The sequence below is a fragment of the Ptychodera flava genome, chromosome 14 (assembly GCF_041260155.1).
Source record: "Ptychodera flava strain L36383 chromosome 14, AS_Pfla_20210202, whole genome shotgun sequence".
Lineage (NCBI taxonomy): Eukaryota > Metazoa > Hemichordata > Enteropneusta > Ptychoderidae > Ptychodera > Ptychodera flava.
The window spans coordinates 24,364,792-24,373,246 of record NC_091941.1 but is presented as its reverse complement, the minus strand read 5'-3'; the positions used below and the strand labels follow the sequence as shown (position 1 = coordinate 24,373,246).

The following is an 8,455-nucleotide window of genomic DNA, read 5'->3' as shown; positions in this document are numbered from 1 at the left end:
TAGACATTCTACATATTAAATAAGATTATTATCCAAGCAATGTGCCAAGGGCCTGTGCACACAACACCTCGTTTGCAACTTCCCCAGAACTGAATCGGCTGAGTAACATGAAATGTTCACTTTTTGCCACAGTCCCTATTCCGCTCTAGGACTATGCGCCCCATAGACGTGTGTACATATGCCTGAGAAAAACGGTTACATGATAGATGAACTTGCTACTTTTCACAGTAAAATCGAACGTCGAAGATGACATGGTGGCACAATCCCTATAGGAAATAGTGATTTGGTTTCCTGACTTGGTTTTTCTCAGGCAATGTACACACGTCTATATGGGGCGCATAGTCCAAGAGCTTAATAGATCACATGGGGACTGTGCTTTTTTGCACTTGGTACTGTGCAGAAGACATGATAATGGGAACAGCGTATTGTTGATGTTGGGTAGGTCAACATGTCAACAGGGTTAAGAAGTCTGTAGTGTAGGGCTGTACGTATGTTGACAACCTCATAGTGCTATCACAAGTAACTTCAGTGTCTTCCACTTCGTGATCATGATATAAACACGTATGAAGATAGTCGACATTTGATCAGCAAAGTGTTAAATACCGTAATCTATATCGCAGTTTTTCTCAAGAGGTCCTCAATATGACTATAATAATCACTGGCACGCAATAAATCGATGTGGCAGCGGCGCGTTCGTTGTGTTGTGACAGAGCCTAGAGGGACCGTGGGGAGGGACCAATGGTTTCTTGGATTACCTTACCTCTTATAGAGATTATTTTGGTTTTCTTTTCTCCTCAAAGAGTACAGCGAGTGACAATCGGAAGCCGTTTCCTGCTACCGGTGGCGTGTTTATATTCAGTTCGTCGTCATACAGTAATGGTCACACGACAGACCTCCGGAGCCAAGGGTCATACTCTCACTTGTAAAGTGCGCCCTCACTACATGATTCAAGTCTGTGTGATTTTGTGGAGTGTTGTTTGCAAGTGAAACGCGTGAGGGAGTGAACGCTACACAGGAGAGTTCTCCCGGAATCACAACGCGGCAGACCTAACTACTGTGCAAACTCAAAGTAACGCGTTCAATCGCTGGGAAATCCTAGCCTGGGCTGCCAAATTCCGAATAGGTTTGCATGAAATCGGAGAGACACAAGAGAAACTATTACAAATGGTTTATTTTTTAAAAATTCAACGACTTTAACAAACTCCAGTTCTTGTGAAGCAAACAAAATAGTATTGATCAAGCGTGGAGTACATCTTTCATAATTCACAAGAACCATGAACAACCATGAATTATGTAAAAATGTTTCACGCTTGATCCATACTATTCATAGTCTCGCATGCCAGACCTCGAAACCTGCGTGCGGCGCGAGCGGCGAAGCCGCGAGCAGCGAGTAACCGCAGGTTACGAGGTCTGGCTAGAACCGACGTGCTATATATACTGTCCAATAGAATGCTTCGAAAATCGGCTGGATGAAAGAGTACATCTGTTGTTTATTCATGAATGTAGGTGGAGCGTCTAAAAATAGCCTTTTGAATTTGACTGAATGATTGTGTCATTCATCCAGAAATGTTTCATTCGAAGCAAACTGCCTTACGTTGACCTCAGACAGTACGGCTTCATGAAATCACGGTTACGCTATCCCCAGTAGCCATGATGAAAAAAAAAATCTGCAAAAATGATCTATGCCGTCGAAGAAAGTGGTGATGGACAGCCTGAAACCGAAGCAGGAGGTAGCCATGACAGATTATCTGGACGGAGACGACGTTTCCGTGGATTTGCCGATATTTGGCCAATCTCTAATTTTAAGATTGCTCCGGCCTTGCTTCAATGCTTGCGATTGCATTTTGTTGATCGTCGACATCTTCTATGGAGTTTGCTTTTTCATTTTGCTCCGCTCAAACGAAGCTCAGATTTTGGCCCCATTCAACTGCCAATGAGCTGGTGGTAAATGGCCTCACAAATAAATTCTCGCCGTAGATTTTCGCTTGAGTGTTTTTTCGGCACAGATATGTGAAACGTGGTGGACAAGTACAGTGAAAATGCATTATGGCCGTCTGTACGCGGTGGTCCAAAGTTATACTTTTATTAGCATAGGAAAGACAGCCCACTTTTGACGTCATCACATTCCTGAGCAGTTGGTTCTTGCCAGACCTCGTAACCTGCGGTTACTCGCTGCTCGCGGCTTCGCCGCTCGCGTCGCATGCAGGTTCGAGGTCTGGCATGCGAGACTATACTATTCATTGCTTCTTCATTCAAGAAAGAACCGAGATAATTGCCAAATTAAGAAACGCGGATAAGAGGGGGAAATTGAGCCGGCACCAAGAAATATAACGAAAACTATTGCTCGCAAAGGTTGAGGGGACCTTAAAGGGATATAGTCGTCGGAACTGCGCCTGTGCAAGTTTCTTGTTTACAAACAATGTATTTCGTGCATGATATCAAGATGCACCTCATCATCATAGCTGCAACATTTAAATTATACGATGGTAGATTATGACAGACATGTTTTAACTTTCATCAATCACCATTGTGCCTTGGATACATTGTTGCCATGGGTCGTATGGGTCCCATACGACCTTTGAGCGCAGTTCCGACGACTATATCCCTTTAAGTGAGTACAAAAAGCAAGGGACCTCGACTGGTCTGTGGATAACCACTTTTCATAAAGCTGTTTTTAGGGAGAGTCATTTTTGTGGGGCCTTTCTCCGTAAAGTCACTTGAAAAACGGGGTTCCATGACCTACCTGAATTATCCGTACGATGTATCCAGGCGTATAGTTTCGTCATATATCGTGAGGACCTACATTGTGAAATATTACATGTAAGGTAGCGACAGTTCCCATACGCAAAAGATTACATCTAACAACATGATCCAAAGCATGCAGTTACAGCTATAAAAGTGTAAATACTATATTAGATGTGAACTTTGTCATCATTTTCTTCTAACTAAGACAATAAGCTAACAGCAACGTGAACATACATCATAATTATTTTATTGTAATGTTCAGAGATATTACCTTTTTCGTCACATTAATTAGAACAATTTAGGCAAGTAGTTTCGTATAAACAGAGGAAATTGACCCTAAGTTGTTCTTTTATTCAATATTCAGTATCTTCTACCCAGAAAGTACTGAAACAACGTCGTTTGGGCAGCAAGTTTCGCCGATAATCTAGTTGTGTAAAGTAGTCTAACTGTTAGACCATCTAACTTCGATAACGATGTGTGTGCGGGACCAAACGCCGCCCGAACACTGGAGGCACAATCGACCCCCTGGAACTAGACGACCGTCAATCGACTTGATCGACCCTCTACCTCTAGAGATTTTTTGGTAACGTTCGAAAAAAAGGCGCAGTCGGAGATGTTGTCGTGCAGAACTAGTGTAGTTCCAAAGGTCACTGAAAACGAGATTGTTAGGTTCTCCTACACAAATCATAAACGGAAAAACTGAATATTTCTTGACCGTGGCATGTATTTGCTTGTGATCTTATTGGGTACATATATAGGACGGGCTCTCAAACGGGGAATTCTACAAGAGTTGCAACCTTTCCAGGAAAATGTTACATCAAAGAAAGGGTGGTGCAAGTGAGGACGAGGAAGACACGACGGTTGCGACGGTGATGATGATGATGATGATGGTGGTGGTGGTGGTATCTTAACAAAATTAGTGACTACACCACGCTGTGATGTTTACAATAGGAGTGATGGTAATGAAAATGACGATACAGTGACAAACGCTCAGAATCGATTGAAAATTCCACGTCATTATGTATTGTAAGAGGGTTGGTGTTAGGAAAATGGTAAGGGTAGTTTCGAATGTTAGAAGTCGTTTAAACAATATCACTATTCACACAACAGGCATGAGCAATGCCTTTGACCCGCACTGAGGGCGGAATAAGGTCACGTGAAAGAAAGCAGATTCTAGAACAATTTAATCTGTCATTGCGGAAAGCGTTGGGAATAAATGCTAGCGGATGATTTGTAGAATGGATAGAATGGGCATTGCACCTTCCAGTAACACAACGATCAAACCCTCTTTCTAGACATTTTATTGACATGCAGCAACACGTAGCCGAGCCAGCAAGTTTCAATGAAACAGTTTGTAGTCGCGGAAACATCCTTAACCTCATCTGACCTCTTATCCAAATATGATATCAGACTGCCAAGTAAATATTGGAATTAGCGACCACGAACTGGTTACTTTGACGCTGCATAGTCGGTCAGCATTAGACAAACCATCAAAACGAAAAATGTATCAATACAAGCGTACAGACAGTGATATGTCACACATGCCATTGAATATTGTTATAAACACAGTTAGAGTAACCATGTTGTGAATGAAGAGGATGTTGACGAATCCTGGACGAATTGGAAAACAATCTTCATGGCAGTCATAGACCAGAATATACCACACAAATACAGCAAAAAAAAATGAAACATCCTTGGATATCTGACTAAATAAAAAAAACTGAACAGGATAAAACCGGCTTCGCAGAAAAGCAAAGAAAACGGGAAAAGAATCGGATTACTAAAAAGCAAAGCTAGTACGTAAACGATTCAAATACGCGGCAGGGAAAGCATTATGCTGGCTATCGTTCAGAGGTATCGTATCGGATTGTATTTTATTGTAAAACAATCAGAGAAATTCTACAACTTTGTGAAGCAGAACAAATCTGAATGCTTTGGAAAAACATCACTAAAACACAAAAATACAGTCGTGAAGAATGATAAAAAGAGAGCAGACATTCTCAATAATCAGTTTCAATCTGTTTTTCAGAAAAAAGACTCTGATCGAATGAACCCGCCGGCAATTATATGCATATAGGAATGTCCAGATACCAGTAACGGAGCAAATTCAATGTACAATCCCTTAAGTAAAAAAAACTGCTATGTGCGGTTAGCCGATGGCCCGGATGAAGTGACTACAAGGATGTTGAAAGAAACGGCACACTAAATAGCCCTGACAAAACAAAAGCCCTAAAAAGCACTGATAAAACTATTTAATGTCAGTTTAATGACTGGTAAACTACCGAGAGGTTGGACTTCGGCTAACATTACTCATTTGCAACAAAAAGGCGCAAAGGACAATCCGGCGAACGAACGACCCATTTTATTGTCGTTTGCAAAAATACTTGAAAGAATGGTTTCTGACCTGATTATGAAACTACAAAGAACATAACATTCTCGCTGACGAGTAACATGGGTTTAGCCCTAAACGCTCATGCGATTCACAACACCTATATTCACAATACAATTCACAGTTCATGACTTGGCTGTCTCACTCGATAAGTCGAAGGAAGTACATGTATTTTTGTTGGACTCTTGTAAGGCATTTGTCCCCTAAGCACATCTCTTGGATAAGCTGTACAATTATGGTACACTGCAGGGAGCAACACATAACTGGATTGATAATTTTTTAATCAGACACCAGCGAGTTATCACCAATGGCGCGTCGTCTGTATTGGTAGATGTGTTGTCAGATGTGCCAAGAGGCACTATAACAGGTCCAATATTAATTTTATCTTACATAAACGACATAGCCCAGAATATTAACTTTTCGATTAAGTTATATGCCGATGATTGTATCATCTGCTAATGCAAGCGATTGCACCCCTCTAGAAACTGATCTTAACACGCTGATCAGTTGGTCTAACCGATGGTTGTTAAATTCTAATAATTCTAAGTGCAGTTTTATGTCTCACGCGTAAACGTTTACAGAACCAAGTAATATCAAACTAATTACATAAATGGTAAAAATCTTCATAGGGTTTCATCAGACGTTTACTTAGTAAATTTTGTTATCATGGCAAGATCGTTATAACGAGATATCACTCACTGAAGGCCACTTGGCTGACCTGGCCTCGTTAAACGTGCAGTACGAAAGACATTGACTGTACACCACTCCATTAAACCAATTAAAATGGATTCCATCCCACATCATAGGTAATATGTATTATAGATCTGTTATCTATTTATAAAATTATGTAGAATAATATTCCATTTCGTCAGCACTATACATTTTCACCTGTTACAACAACTGCTCTACATAATCATGACCTCTGTTTACAAATACCGAGAGCTAGAATAGATCTACTGAAGTATTCATTCTTCAGCAGGACAGATTCTTTAGTGGAACTCGCTCCCAAGTTCCCAGGTCACCGCACCATCGCTGTTGCTTTTAATTTGCTCAACTGTTACAATATAGTTTGTTGACAGTCTTGACGATGTCCAATTTGCATCTGTTACTTTCATTAAGTGGCAGACTTACTGCCTTTTTTGTTTTGTTTTGTTTTGTTCCGTGCTTACACTGTGTATGTCATGTTCTATTTGTTTGGTTTGCTTTTGAATAATTGTAAATTTTAACTTGGAAAGTGGTTTAAATGGATGAAAATCTGCCGCGCCAATGACCCCTGACTTTTGTCAGAAATAAAATAAAATAAAATAAAATAAAATAAAATAAAATAAAATATATTTTTGGCCATTGGGGTTTTGTTTACAATTAATAGAACCAAATCGCCATGATTACCGCCCTCACGGGCTATCAGGGTCCGTGCTCTTGTTTAATGTGTGATATCCATGATCCCCAATGCGATTTTTCGCTGAAAACTCCGAGCGCTTGTGACTGCTCAGTGATTATCATTCCACCGCGCATGCACGCCGCTCGCCTTTTAGCAATCGCGACGGAGACATCATCCAGACTCCTACTACTCTAGCTATTTTCTAAATGATTAATTATCGTGAGAAAGCATCCGTTATGGTCAGTTAATTTCAGCGAGTTAATCAACTTCTGTTTAATGAACATTGTTTGCTTTTCCGGGCCGGCGAGCGTCAGATAATTACAGATGCGAGCAAACCTCATATATTCTGGTAAATCAACAGAGTCAATGCACACAAGCGTATAGTACAAGTACCGACCGTTTTATCTGCTATTAAACCCTCCTTTCTTTTCTTTATTTATATGCTCGCTCGTGAAAAAAATGATAAAAAATTGGGATATTCAGCCAAAAATTCAAATGAATAAATATATATATCCATAATTTCATGACAAATAAATTGTTATGAATGTTTGAACTACCACCATTCTTTGCTTTAAGGCTATGGTACAAATACACAAATTTCAGAAAGACCACACGCAAAATGAAGAACAGTAGAGAATGCTAAAGGGTTCATAGCTTGAGTATTTCCCCCGAGTTGTACTCCAACCCAGTCGACCATTTTGAAACATCATTTTACGCCTTTAAGTCACAATGTTAATATACGCGTGTACTGTCATGTTGTGGCTGAACCATTTCTCCCCGCACGCATGCCAAAAACATCCTGTTAGGTCTCCTACAATCGAGGGTTGTATCGCAAATATCATTTGGAATTGTATCATGCACCCGTACAAGGGAGATGCATGTCCCAAACTGCATGTCTTGTCAACGATAAATTCGAAGCCTCGACCTGTCCCGCAGTAATTTGTCGTTCGGGTCTCACTTTTGAGTCCCTGGGCTAGATCGCTCGTCACAACTTCCTATGATCAAACCTATTGCGTGGCTGGATCTTATTTCAATTACTGAATGATGTTGGTGATAGTGATAAATCATTGTCCTGTTAATGTTGAGCTGTCAGCGACCACCGCCTCGAAATTATGACATTTTGGCATGTTCTGTCTTTGGTCGAAATTTACAACTTTTATTATGAAACGATGTTACAGAGCTGTAGCAGTATATTGAGCTCTTAATTTTGAAGAAGGCCATTACTAAGAGCAACGTCGCTATCCAGTTCTCTGTAACAGTATTCGATTAAAAAACTTGGTAAGTTGACTATAACGGACGACGCTTAAAACCGACACTTCGATGTATGTAGTTATATTTTTTTCTCATTTCTTCGAAAGGCATTAACTTTCAAGACAACGGTCTCTTTGAATGAATGCAACATTAAATTGAACAGTTTGGAGTATATCTCTAGGGGGGTGGACCATTTGATATCCAGGGGGGTCTGGAAGATTTCAGAGGTTGCATTTTTTGTACCTGATCCACTGTTCAAATTTTTTTCACTCTCTAATTACTGGTAACTTTTTTTTTCTCGCACTCCTCATTTGTATACTTTTTTCCCACAACAAATGTACAGTCCTGTGTGCGGAGTAAAATGTTGCACATTTTTTTAAATCTTCCAGACCCCCCCCCCAGGATATCAAATGGTCCACCCCCAAAATTGGATCGTTTGCATTCCTGCGTTTGCCTCTCCAATATTACATCAGTCTATATTATTAACTAACAAGAAATAAAAAGTAATCATGTTTCTCCATAACGTCATTACTTCATCACCATCATCATCATCAGCATCATCATCGTCGTCATCATCATCATTATCATCATCATCATCAATAATGATGACAATGAGGATAACAATAGCGAACAATATCGTCAACGTCATTACTTCATCATCATCATCATCATCATCACCACCATCATCA

The 8,455-nt window shown here is 40.2% G+C and overlaps 1 protein-coding gene across 1 annotated transcript in view; it reads right to left on the bottom strand.

Annotated features, from left to right (window-relative positions):
• LOC139149866 (uncharacterized) overlaps positions 1 to 912 on the bottom strand; it is a 5,973-nt gene extending 5,061 nt beyond the window's left edge. The window contains exon 1 of the mRNA XM_070721868.1: positions 761 to 912. The gene's annotated coding sequence lies outside the window, so the exon portion shown is untranslated. The remainder of the gene's footprint in view (positions 1 to 760) is intronic.
• Between the last annotated feature and the right edge of the window lie 7,543 nt (positions 913 to 8,455).